This window comes from Myxocyprinus asiaticus, chromosome 25, assembly GCF_019703515.2.
Source record: "Myxocyprinus asiaticus isolate MX2 ecotype Aquarium Trade chromosome 25, UBuf_Myxa_2, whole genome shotgun sequence".
Lineage (NCBI taxonomy): Eukaryota > Metazoa > Chordata > Actinopteri > Cypriniformes > Catostomidae > Myxocyprinus > Myxocyprinus asiaticus.
Genome location: NC_059368.1, coordinates 27463640 through 27469639, shown reverse-complemented (window position 1 = coordinate 27469639; position 6000 = coordinate 27463640).

Sequence of the window (6000 nt, the reverse complement as noted above, 5' to 3'; positions counted from 1 at the left end):
GCGGATGGAGTTTGTTTTTTGGAATGACTCCTTCAGGAAACTTTTGCATGGACGGAAGATCACTTTTACACTGAAGTTCCCAGCCAGATTGAGAATGGATACTAAGAATGACTGCAAAATATCTTCATGCCTACACAAGGATGTCTTTTATAAAGTTGACGGACTGAGTAAGTCATGGCGTATTTTTTTATGCAGCCTCCGAGTGAATTTGACTCGCTCAATACACACTTGACCATTCGAGAAACTAGGGTGCGTTTTGTTTTTTTGTGCTGGTTCCGCCTAGCGGCTGGAGCTTGTTTTGTTCTGTTCATCTTTGTGCTTATGGCTCCTGTTGGCTGGAGTTTGTTTTTGTGGAATATTTTTAAGGGACATTAGAATGATTACGTCTGCCGAACTCATAACAACTGGCTCACTGAACACTTGTCTGTCTGTCCGAGGAAACTGAACGGATTTATATCAGCTGGAATTTGTTTTGTGGAGGAACACACCTTCGAGACAGTTCTGTGAATGAATCTACATGTTCTTTGTGTTTATTCTGCCTATTGGCTGGGGTCTGTTTTACAAAGTATTTTCTCTTATGTAATTTTGCCTCACAAAATTTGTGCAGAAGCACCGGACTTGAGCAAGTTGTCGCGGGGGTTCTCGTATGCGTACATGGACCTTTTGAGTTTAGAGGGATTGATGCCGGTTGGCGCTGTCGTGCGCGAGGTTAATGGTTAATGTTTTTCTTTTTTCTGTTTGTTTGGTTCGGGGGGGAGTTCGGGGTTTGATTGTTGCAGTAATGGGGAATGTGGTCTGTATAATCTTGTTTTTGACACACGATTTATTTTTTCTATTATACCAATATGTCAAATGTTAATATGAGTGGACTGTCTCTCTCCACATGGAATGTGAATGGGTTGGGGCACCCCATAAAAAGAAGGAAAGTTATTTATTTTCTTAAGCGTAAGAAATATGATATAGTGTTTCTTCAAGAAACGCATCTTTCCCAGCAGGAAGCTGAAAAATTTGGGAAGATATGGGGTGGACATGTTTTCTTTAGTGCTGGCTCAAATAAGAGTAGGGGAGTCAATATACTGATAAATAAACATCTACAATTCAAATGTCTTAAACAGATGAAAGATAAATTAGGAAGAACCATTATTGTTTTAGCAGAAATTCAGGGGCAAAGTCTTATTTTGGCCAAATTTACGCACCTAACGCTGATGATCAGGGCTTTTTTATAGATCTTGAAGGGATGTTGCAAACCGTTGACACCCCTCATGATATAATATTGGGAGGAGACTTTAATCTTTTGATGGACTCTGTCCTTGATCATAGTGAAGCAAAAGTGTGTAAGCCCACTAGAGCAACACTGACGCTTCACAGGATGTGTAAAAATTTTGGTCTTACAGATATTTGGAGACTTTTGAACCCATCTGGTAGAGACTATACATTTTTTTCATCAGTCTATAAGATTTATTCTAGAATAGATTTATTTTTATTTATTTATTTAAGTCCCTCATTTCATCTGTTGTTGATTGCTCAGTTGGAAACATCTTAGTCTCAGATCACGCTCTGATGAGTTTAGAGGTGTTGCCACATACAGAGAAAAAGAGATCATATAGTTGGCGATTTAATGTATCCTTTTTGCAAAATCCTGATTTCCAACAAATGTTAAAGACTGAATCAATGTTTATATGGAGACTAACTGGTCCTCAGTATCCTCTGTCTGAGGAGGCACTTGCCAGGCACTCTGGCTTGGGAGGCACTTAAGGCGGTTCTTAGGGGCCGGATCATACAGTATGCCACATTCACCAATAAATCCCAAGCACGTGAACTCGTGGAGTTGGAAGGAAATATTAAAAGTGCCGAGGCAGAGCTGAAGCGCCGAATGTCATCTGATTGCCTCAGAGAACTGACTCGATTGAAATACAGATATAACACTATTTTTTCGTGGAAGGTGGAGTTTTGGTAATTCGGGGCAAGACAGTCATACTTTGAGTAGGTGACAAAGCAGGGAAGCTTTTGGCTAGATATATAAAGCAGAGAGAGTCTTTTTCTACCATTCCCTCAGTGAAATCTGCTGGTGGTGAAATTTTTACATTGGCCAATGATATTAATAATGCTTTTAAAGAGTTCTATCTTGATCTCTATAGTTCCACATCTTCATCTACTGATGAAGATATTAGAAATTTTGTGGAACCATTAGAACTCCCTAAATTGATGACTGAGCAAAACAATTCTCTTGATTCTGAGATAACCTTGGAGGAGCTTGACGAGGTAATTAAGGCCTTACCTATAGGCAAGGCTCCGGGGCCAGATGGTTTTGCCACTGAATTTTTTAGATCTTATGCCATTGAATTGGCTCCACTTTTACTAGAAGTTTATACGGAATCATTAAAGAATGGAAAGCTCCCACCAACCATGACACAAGCCCGGATCAGTCTGATTCTTAAAAAGGACAAAGATCCAAGCGAGTGTAAGAGTTACCGCTGCCATCTCACTTGATGCCGAAAAGGCATTTGATATGGTAGAATGGGATTATTTTTTAAAGATTTTGGAAATGTATGGGTTTGGGAGTACTTTTATTGGTTGGATTAAGTTACTTTATAGACACCCTGTAGTGGCGGTACAAACGAATGGATTAATTTCAGATTATTTTACTCTGAATAGGTAAATTCACTCTTTCCCCATTATTGTTCTGTCTTGCTCTGGAACCATTAGCAGCCACGATAAGAAAGGAGGATGATTTTCCAGGAGTGATGGCGAGAGGTGTGGCACATAAGCTTTTGCTTTACGCAGATGATATTTTATTATTCGTCCCGACCCCACTAGATCTATGCCTTGCCTCCACAGAATGATCAATTCCTTCTCTAAATTTTTGGGATTAGAGTTAATTGGTTTAAATCCGAAGCTCTGGCTCTGACAGCGTTCTGCTCGGTAACGGCTTTTCAGCTGTGCGCCTTTCGGTGGCCCAAACAGGGCAGTAAGTATTTGGGTATTTTATTCCCAGCAAATTTATGTGATTAATTTTGACCCTTTAATAAAAAAGTTTTCGAGTGATGTGGAAAGGTGGGCTTCATTACATTTATCTATGACTGTGAAGGTTAATGATATAAAAATGAATTGTATTCCAAAATGTAACTACCTATTACAGTCTCTCCCCATTGAAGTTCCCCTCTTTTATTTTAAACAATTTGATAGTATTGCTAAATCTTTTATCTGGAATGGTAAGCGCCCTCGAATGCATTCTAACAAGTTACACAGGCCAATTGACAAAGTTGGATTAGGTTTCCCCAAAATATTGTTTTACTATTATGCTTTTGGTCTCAGACATTTGGTGCATTGGTCACTTCTGCCTGAAAGAGCTCCTTCCTGGCTCTTTATTGAACAGGAGTTCCTTGCCCCTATCTTGCCATTGCAATGTCTTTCTACCAAGCTGCCATGAGAAGTAAAGACACATCCCGTTATCTCACACATGCATTTAGTGTTTACAAAAGTTTCCCGCATGCTAAATTCAGACATTTATCTGAACGTTGCCGCAAGTATTTGGTTAAACCCTAAATTGTGTATTAACAAGTCCCCTTTTTGCTGGACAGAATGTTTTGGGAAGGGAATTGCTACGCTGGGTGACCTGTATGAAAATGGAGCATTGAGATCCTTTGAAAATATTACACAGTGGTTTGGGATTCCCAGATCTCAATTCTTCAGGTGCTGACAGCTATTTTTAATATTTTGTTGAAAGTTGATTCCGTGTTTTCATGTGGTGTTTGTTGATTTGAGTGTGGAATCAATAAAAATTGTTAATGACAAAAAAAAAAAAAAAAAAAAAAAAAGGTTAAATTACTGAATTAACGCATAGAATTAAATTGACAGTCCTAGTGTGTATCATGTATATATATATTGCTTTTTTTCATTTTTCAATATGAATTACCCATAAACATGCTATAATACACACAACATATGTGACATATTCAGAACAATAGACTATATTAATAACACTATGTAACAATTTTTTTTTTTTTTTTTTTGGTTCCTGGGTTGTAAGTGTTATTTCCTAATTGCTTATGCCTCAGAAAATGGCTATTATTCCCCACAAACTTTGCTTTTGTGACCAGGACAGTGATATTTTGAAATTTACCTATTTCCAATGAGAAAACTGGCGAATTTGTGTCTTTTCGTTCACATAAAGTCAGAAAAAACAACATATTAATCCAAATTAACATGTATTTATACTAAAGTAAAACAAAAATGACTACAAAAGATTTAGAAGTGAGTAGTTTTTCGAGAAAAAAAATCCCATCTTTTCTTTCTTTTCTTTTTTTTACGGATGATTGGTGAAACCACACAGTCTAACCCTGGTTTTCTTTGTTACACTAGTGTGTTGTTTTGAGGTGTTTTCATAGTGATTATGTTGTCCATTGGACCCAGCTTACCCAATGTATGTTAAATATATATAGCTGAAGTCTTGAGTTGGTGGAGATTAACTGTCAACAAATACAACGCTTTTGTTTAAAATCCTAATGACCTTGTCACATGGTCAATATTGATCCTCTGGAAATCTGCAGTACCAGAGGATGTCCTGTTTTACACGATTAATCAAATCCAAGGGAACTCGCTTACTCTTGCACTGTTTGTTCACCTTCGTTGGCATCTGCTGAGAATAAGACGCAGCTTGAAAACAAAATTTCAGAATATGACATTTTAAAAGAACAGCAGAAACCTCAACAAGATGGGAGTGTGAGTGGGTGTGTGGAGCAAAAAGAGGCAAAAGGAAACAAGACAGCTTATGGTACTAAGAACAATAATTGTAGAATCTGCCACATGGCAACAGCTTAGTCTATTTACATTTTATGATTGCCATTTAAAATGTTTTTTGTTTTGCTTCTGCAAGTAAATCTGAAAGCATCGTGAAACCGGTTTGAGATGTTGAAATAATAGTGCTGCATCCCACCTATTTCCACGGTTTATGTCCAAAATCTTTTGATGTGACTGTCAAAAGGGAAGAGAAGAATGTTTTTCTCCATGTTGTGTACTAAAATCACCTAAAAACACCTCAGATGGAGATCATTTCAATTGTTTCTTAAAAATAACATTTTAAAGCGCAAATTATTTGATAAAATCCTCAAATATGTAGGATATACCGTATTTAGTTGCTCTAAAACATGTAAGAACCTCATGCATTGCATTATCAATATAATGGTTTGAGTCTTAAACTCATAACCATTGGACAGATACACTTCACACAATTAAGCAGGCAGGTCTGTTTATCCCATGAATCATTATTAACATTAATCAAATGAAACAGGAAATCTTGCCTCAAAATGTGGAACCAGAAAAAGATGTTTATCATGTGATCATAAGTTTCTGTCCTTCAAGTAGCACCCACACAAATGAGCAAACATAATTTGTCACCTCCAGTTTGTCACACCCAAACACTAGTGCAGGTAGGGCAAGGAAAGGAGGAAGTGTATAGTGTCATGTAGTTCTGTGATATGTTTTTACCCTCTGGGGCATCAAGCTCCTCTTCCTGTTCCTGCATGGAATGAATACCCCATTTTAATGGTGTCCATCCTTTGGTTGTTCTGGTCGACCCTTATTGCTCTGGAACCATCCCTCTGGAGTCTTACTTGAACTCTAGAACTTTATTCTGAAATCTTACAGCAAAGTGGAAATTCAAGGATCATTCACAAAATGATACTTTTAACAAGGGACTAAAAAGGGTTCAAGGGACAGAATAGATTGAGAAGGGAATTGCTACGCTGGGTGACCTGTATGAAAATGGAGCATTGAGATCCTTTGAAAATATTACATAGCGATTTGGGATTCCCAGATTTCAATTCTTCAGGTACTTACAGCTGTGCCATCTACTTTGTACCATCTTTGGGTATAGTACGCAGCCCCTTAAAGCTGCAGACACTCTTGAGCTGGTACTAGCAGCTTTTGGAAAGGGTCACGAGGCTTCAGCGTACTATTCCTGGCTAATTCAGAGTCTAGGGGACGGGGTTTTGACATCTC